Source organism: Olea europaea, chromosome 1, assembly GCF_002742605.1.
Source record: "Olea europaea var. sylvestris chromosome 1, O_europaea_v1, whole genome shotgun sequence".
Lineage (NCBI taxonomy): Eukaryota > Viridiplantae > Streptophyta > Magnoliopsida > Lamiales > Oleaceae > Olea > Olea europaea.
The window spans coordinates 21378749-21386534 of NC_036237.1; positions in this window are offsets into that span (position 1 = coordinate 21378749).

Consider the following 7786-nt stretch of genomic DNA (forward strand, 5'->3'; position numbering starts at 1 on the left):
TGATTTGTAAAACTATAAATAGTCCCACCTTGTATTAGAATAGGGTAATGCTCAGTAGCGGATCCAGGTAGTGGCGACCTAGGGTGGCCGTCCTAGCTGGATCCCCAGAGTCTTCAATAGTCGTCGGGACGAATTGGAGTTGCAATCTCCAAGTATTTCTGGGTGCTGTTACTGCTGTATATACATAAAATGAATAGGCATGTATACATACACAAAACTCACAGAGAGAAAACTCACCATTTTTTATTTTCTTGGGCTTGGTGATGGGCAGCAGATCCTTGCCATTAGAGAAACTGAAGCCCCAGAACTTAGAAATTGTATCAAATTCAGCCCATAATTCTTTTGTGGTTAATTTTCCTCTCTTAGTAATGATGGGTTCAGGAAATAATTGTATTTTGTGTGTGTATGTGTTCAATTATTGAGATTTGAGAAGATGATAGATACATAAAGAAATGTGTATGACAGTGTCGTAAGTTGCTCTGAGAGAGAGAGAGAGAGAGTGGCTTTTCTTGATTTATAGAGAGAGACGATTACAATCTTTGAGAAAAGAAAAAGACAAAACTTTATTCTCGATTTATGATCGTATGGCAGAGATGAAATCTGATATATCCTATGGCGGATAATTAGGGTAGTGGGGCCCATTGAGAAGATATATTGTCCGTCTATGTTGAAAGAGTGTTCAGCTACTTTTGATTCGATAAAGGTAAAGGTTTGATCAAAACTAAGCCCCATTATTTGAATTTATAATGGGGGAATAATGTTTTTTTGAAGATTATGTGGTTGAAAAGTTTTCGATTTGAGTGTAATATTATTTTATTAAAAATTGTGTGGTTGAAAGTAAGAGAGAGATAAAATAAAATTAAGGGGGTGTTTAAGCCACATTATTTTGGTAATAATGTATTCTTGAATAGTGTATTGATGGAAAATATGTGGTTAAAAAATAAGAAATTTTTTTTGACCCGTGTGTAATATTATTTTATTGAAGAATGTGTAGTTAAAATGATGTCAAATCATTGTTTAAGAAATTATTTTTTTGGAATAATGTGGCTCAAACACCATCTAAATTGAAGAGTTTTAAAGGGGGCCAAATGGGGGCTAAATCGATGTTTTATATGTGAATCCAACTTCTTTATGACTTAAATTAATCTAATCAAAATTTGATCTTGAGAAATACAAGTCCAAAAGGAAGAGCCATAAATGTTCGATTAGCTAAAAACTAAGAATAATGTTATTTGTACATAATGGAGTTATATAATGATTTACATACACACGATGTGTCAAGAAGGGAGGAGAATTTTCTTACAGTCACTGTGAAATATGGAGATTTAATTCACTGGACATTGTGAAAATATTTGCCATTATACTTTAATATTGTTTCTTAATATTTGCTCAATTTAAAAGTTTAGAATTATTGTACTTTCAAATTAGTGTTAAAATATGTAAAATGAGTACCTATATGTGTTTTTTCTTAAAATTTGTTGAAGAAGGATAGAATTATGAAATTTATGAAATTTGATTTTGTGAGAAATTTGAGAATTTCAATGGTCAACAGTCCGTAGTCCGGCCTACGATCAACGGTCCGCCCTAGCTGACATTGGGCCCTGGATTTGCCCATGGTAATGCCACTTCAAATACTAAAATATTAACTTTATTCCCTATAAACAATATACTTCTACTCACTTGAACGATTTATACATAATTATCACAAATTTCTATCATCTTTACATTGTTCGATTGGTTCATATTTTACAATAGTCTCGTTGTTGTCTGGCCGGAGTCCGAACGTGATGCAAACTCGGTTAGCACGATCACTAGCAAACTCATAGGAATTGACAACGGATCCCAAGAACGCCCAAATAATCAAGATTTAGGAATTAACTCGCGAACAATGAACCAAGCAACCGAACGTATATTAAACGGATGACCTCTTGATCACAAGGCTTACGAATATCTTCCGAAATTTTGGATTTGAATTCCAAAATAATGAATTAAGCAACCAAAGGTCTATTAAACGAATGACCTCTTAATTACAATATTTGAGAATCATACCTGATGGTTTTGAACGCCACAAGATTTATTAAATCTTGATAAGTTCGATAAAACCCATGAATGAACAAAGGTAATTTTGAAGCCAAGCTTTAGAGAGAAAATTTCAATATTTCATGATAAAAGTCTTAGAAATACAAGAATGAAACAAAAATCCTATTTATACTAAAACCTAGAATAATATTAAAAAGGAAATAAAATTCTAAAAACCTAATTTAAAAAGGTAAAATACGTTCCCCATATTGTATAATATCATTCCAAATAGAATCCCATGTAGATAAGGAAATTCGCGTGAAAAATTCTGGAATTCTGGAATTCGGTCACAGTGTTTGTCTCTATGTAGATGACATCAGAACATGATCGTCTCGTGTTGTTGAGCCACTCCCACCCCCCTTCTTGTAGCCAAGTCAACCGGTGATCAATCTTAGTGTGTTGGACCCAACTCATGTGGATGCTAGTGGGCCCCGACATCTGTTGGCAGCATTTTTCAAGGTCTACACCTAGTTTACTTACACAATTCTGTCTATGCAACATTTTTTATATTTTCCAATCATATTGCTTCACAATTTTAAATAAAGAAAGAAATTATTGCATTACAAAGAATTTTTAATCATGGAATATAACTGATGGGAATTAGTAGGGATTTTATTATATTTAGTTTCTAATTTTAAGAAGTATTTTAGGAAATACTATTATGGTTGATTTACTAGCTTTTATTAGATAATTATTTCTTAGAATAGAATCTTTATAAACCCTAAATAAAGGGGGGATCTTATGCAATGTAAAAAACAACAATTTGATATATGAAATAAATTGATTTCTTCTTGCTTCAATTTGATTAATTGGATGAAGGGCGAAATTAACTGGGGAAGAAGAAGGTGGGTTGAGGTGGTAAGAAGTGACCGGCATGGCGGTGGATTTTCTGGTTTTTCATTTTTGGTTTGGGGATGAGGTGAGGTGAGGTGAGGTGAGGTGGGATTGGGAAGAAGATGAAGTTTGGCGTAGGTGGATGAGAGGGGGTGCAGATTTTTATTTATTTAACTAATTTGATTGTTTTTTTGAAAAAGTGTAAATTTATCATTTTATCATTTAAAATTAGCCAAAGTCAAATTTTCTGGTCAACTAAAGGGAACATGGACAAAAATCGTCAATTTGTCAAGTGGCTACAAACAATTGAAAGGTCTTGCGAGTGTCACTAACAAAATGTTAGAATAAAAGTTGCAGTTCAGTGAAAAGTTTGAAGCTGAAGCTACCATTTTCCCATTAACTAATGCACTTTGTGTTCCAACTGTGAAAAAAATTATCTTTTTCCAATTCTAAAGTTTTTCTTAATAACAATGCTTCTGTTCAACATTTTCCCTCCACATTTCAAGTGGAAATCTAAGCATAGGGGCATATCTTCTATGATGTAACATGCCGTAATTTTTTCGTGTCTTTTTATAGGATTTTTAGGAATTATTTGGAGATTTTAAGAGTTTTTAATAACAATCATGCTACATGTACATTCTCCTTTACACTAACTTTTACACTCTTATATGTGATAAGATCCACACTCTTGATTTTGAACACATCCATCACATTGCTTCACAGATTTCTTCCACTTAGGGGAGATGTGAACTACCATATCAATCATAATCTACGTATAGCTTAATTCTTTTAATAACTTTTGGGATAGAAAGTCAAATTAAAGAATTATTTACCTCATCCATGATAATATCTATGAGTCGGGCAGGAATTTTTATTCATAAAAAGAAAACCCAATCTCCTGGTCCATAGAGTCAATCCCTGTCATTTTTAGGAGTAAGCATCGGCCTCCTGAGATTGGACAGTAATGCAGCTCAGATGAAAATACCATAGCTTTTTGTAAGAAGCTTCGATTAAGATCCATAAAAGTTTGGACTCGAACTCGATAAGCTTTCTACCGATGTATTATATACCTTAAAGAAACCTATATATCAATCTTGGAACCTTAATTTTTCATGTGTTTAGCTTGTTGGTTATTAGGTATCAACTCAATCCATAGGTTCATTCGAAAACCTTATTTTTGGGATATTTATCTGAAAGCCCAAGAATGACTAATCAAGAGGGGGTAAATTGATTTTTAAAATTTTTTCGAAAATTAATTATATATTTAAACTAATATAATAGCAAATGAGACAATTAAACAAATATGCACAAATTTGAAAGCAAGTAAAGACTAAAAAGATAAATTCAAATAATAAAGGCAATATAAAAGCAATAAGTAAAAGGGAGAGATGATGCAAACGATATAATTGTGGATGTTCAATCGAAAACAATGATCTACGTCCTCCGTTACCAAACTCTCCGGCACAAGCAATGACTTTTTACTATATTGATTGACTTATGGTGCAATTCAACACTTTACAACACTTTCGGTGATTTGCAAATAAGAAGCACCGATCCTTATACAATATTGATCTTTACGGGACTTCAACACGATCCACACTTTATCAAAGTAATTTACAATGAAATCCTCTCTTGATAAATAATACAAAACAAATTAAGTACTAAGAGAGTCTAATACTTCAATGAATATAATAAATGATAGCTCAAGTGTTATATGGAAAATTTGATGAATATGATAATTAAAAATTAGATTCAATCAATCAAAGTGTTTCAATGAAAAGATGAAGAAGAAATAGACGTAATGTAAGTTCAAAAAATCTTCTCAAGAAATATCTATCTTGTAATGAATGATTGTAATAAATTAAGAACTAAGGAAAATGTGAAACTTTGATGAATATGATAATTTTACATATTTAATTTAATCAATCACAGTTTTCAATATGAAGAAGTAGAAAGATTTATGAAATATAAGTGCAGAGATTTTCTTCAAAAATATCTCTCTTTTAAGATTGATAAAAATAAGTGAAGCACAAAGAGAGACGAAAACCTTTGATGAGAGAAATGATTCAAGAAGTTTGATTCAATAATTAAAGTTTTTCTATGAAGAAATAAATGTAAAAACATAAGCTCAAAGAAGATTTTTCACAAATATATTTCACAAGAAAGCTCTCTTAAACTTATCGTCTTGATCTTTCTTTGAGGTCGTCTCTCATGCTCTTGATGTTGATCTTTCTTGACGTTTATCTTTTAAGCTTTCGTCTCTAATGATTTGACTGAATGCTTAACTTCCACTTTGATCTTCATTTCAAGTCCAATATGTAATGGTTGATTGGTTTTAGCATTGAACTATCATTATTCAAAATAAATTGTTACAATCAATATTAATCTTATTTGTTATGATCAAAACATTAAGGATGAAGTCAACCATAGGTCAACAATTTTCCCTTTTTTGATTGTGACAAACAAGATGATTTGCAAGGTAAGATTGAATAATTTATATCAAATTGATAAATGAATATACGTTATAAATTTATCATGTAATTCATATTCTCCCTATCTTTTACAAATCAATAACCATATATTCAAAGCATATCATATTTTCAATTCAACGCGCATGCATAATCATCTCACTTCAGTTTCCCCTTTTGGCATAAGCAAGAAAATATAACATTTAAGATTAAAACACGATCATAGGAAACAATAAAATATTTTCCCATTTAAATCAACCATAGAGAATAGTAATATATTTCCCATTAATCAAGCACAAGATGCCAAGTATATGCAAGTTTAAATAAGAGAATAATCATCACTTTATAATAAAAATATTAATCAAAACATGAGTGATGAAATGATGACAGTATAATCATTTGGGTAAAATATACATACATTCCAACCAATTATGCACACAGAATCAACCAGACATTTAGTATAAATTTAATTTAGCCACATACTTCAAATTCATTGATAATTCCCAAATTTTCTTTAGTGCTTAAGATAAAGCATTTGCAACCAAACAATTTTAAGTAAACTATTTTCATTTAGCATAGTCCTCTTCATTTCTTGCGATGTGCGATTCTTCCCTTTTACAATACCATTTTGTCGATGAGTTCTAGGAGCCAAGAAATAGCCATCAATTTGGAAAAAATCACCAAAATCAATGTTATCAAATTCTCCATCATGATCCCTTCAAACATATAATAGTGCATCTCTTTCATTTTGAACCTTTTTACAAAGATGTTTGAACGATTCAAAGATTTTATGCTTTAGGTTAAAAAATAGGACACAAGTGAATCTAGAAAAGTCATCTACAATGATGAAAGAATAATACTTACCATTTGAGCTTATGATTCTAGATGGTCGACCAAAGTGATTCACGCGAAGAAGTTGAACATGTTTTGTAGTCAAAGAGTATTGCTTAAGTTAGAAAGAACATTTCATTTGTTTTCCAAATTGACATGCATTACAAATTTTCTCTTTCTCAAATTTCAAATATGGAATACCTTTAACAAACAAATATTGGAAATATTTGAAAGTAGGTCCATGCAAACATGACCTAATCTTTTATCCCACAGTCGAGTATCTTTCAAATTTGATAAACACTTTTCTTTACTTTCAAACTCAATGTTTATGACATAAATATCCTTATTTCAGCTTTCTTTAACCATCAACTCTTTTCATATAGTATCCTCAATAAGGCATTTGGAAGAATGGAATTTGATATGATAACATTTATCACACAATTGACTAAAAACTAAATAGGTTATGTTTAATGCTATCTATTAAGAGAACATTTTTCAATAAAGGAGATGGGTGATTACCAATAATTTTAATGATTTTTCTTTTGTCATTATTTTCAAAAGTATCATGACCACCATCCTTCTTTTTGAAGCTCATCAATAAGATTGAACAATTGATATCAAAACATAATAGACCACATTATATATCATAAAACTTGATTTATGCTCAGCCGAATGTCCTTTTGAGAGATTCAGATGTCCGCATAGGAAAAGTTCCAACTTTCTGTCGATCCGAATGATGGAATCCGGATGCCCATTTTCCCATTTTTAATAAAATTTTGAATTTTGTGATCATAAAGGCATAATGCACCGTTTTATCTACCAAAGAACACATAAACATATTAACCACATATTTCAATTTCATCTAGAATTTCCAAACATCTTCGAATATGTGACAGTCTATCAAGAGCTATAGGTTTAGTAAAACTGTTGGTCAATTGATTTTCCATATAGCCAATAAATCAAAGTGGGTGCCTTTGGATGCTAAAAACCTAATGTCTTAAGTGCCACTAAGATATCTAAAAATTTGCTTTTCAGTACAAAGGTGCTATTCTTTACGATTAAAATAAAATATAGCATATAAGCGCATACTAAGCCCCCGTTTGGCCCCATTAGCTTCAATTCTTTCATTTTGAGCTCCATTCTTTCTTTTTGAGAATAGAGCTTGGGTTCCGGTCATGTGATCAAACATCCATTATCTAAAGACCATTTACTCTTTATTTTCCTTAGTACCTACAAATAAAATTAGTTTTCGTTCTTTGGTACCCATACAACTTTGGGTCATTCTTAGTTAGTGTTAGTGGACTTTTTAATCCACTTGTAGTTACCTTCAAAATGCAACATCTTTTTAATTGAACAATTGTAAGTTATATGCCCATTTTTATTACAAAATTACATGTGACATTTGAAATGGGGGGAAGTAGAGGCTTTAACAAAGAAATTTTTAGGAGACTTTTGTTTTAAAACAACTTTGTATCCAATTCCTTCTTTATTAAAAGCACATTTTTGTTCGCCAAGCATTAAATCAAAAATTTTCTTACTTTGAGTAAATTTGTAAACAATTTGAGTCAAATCTA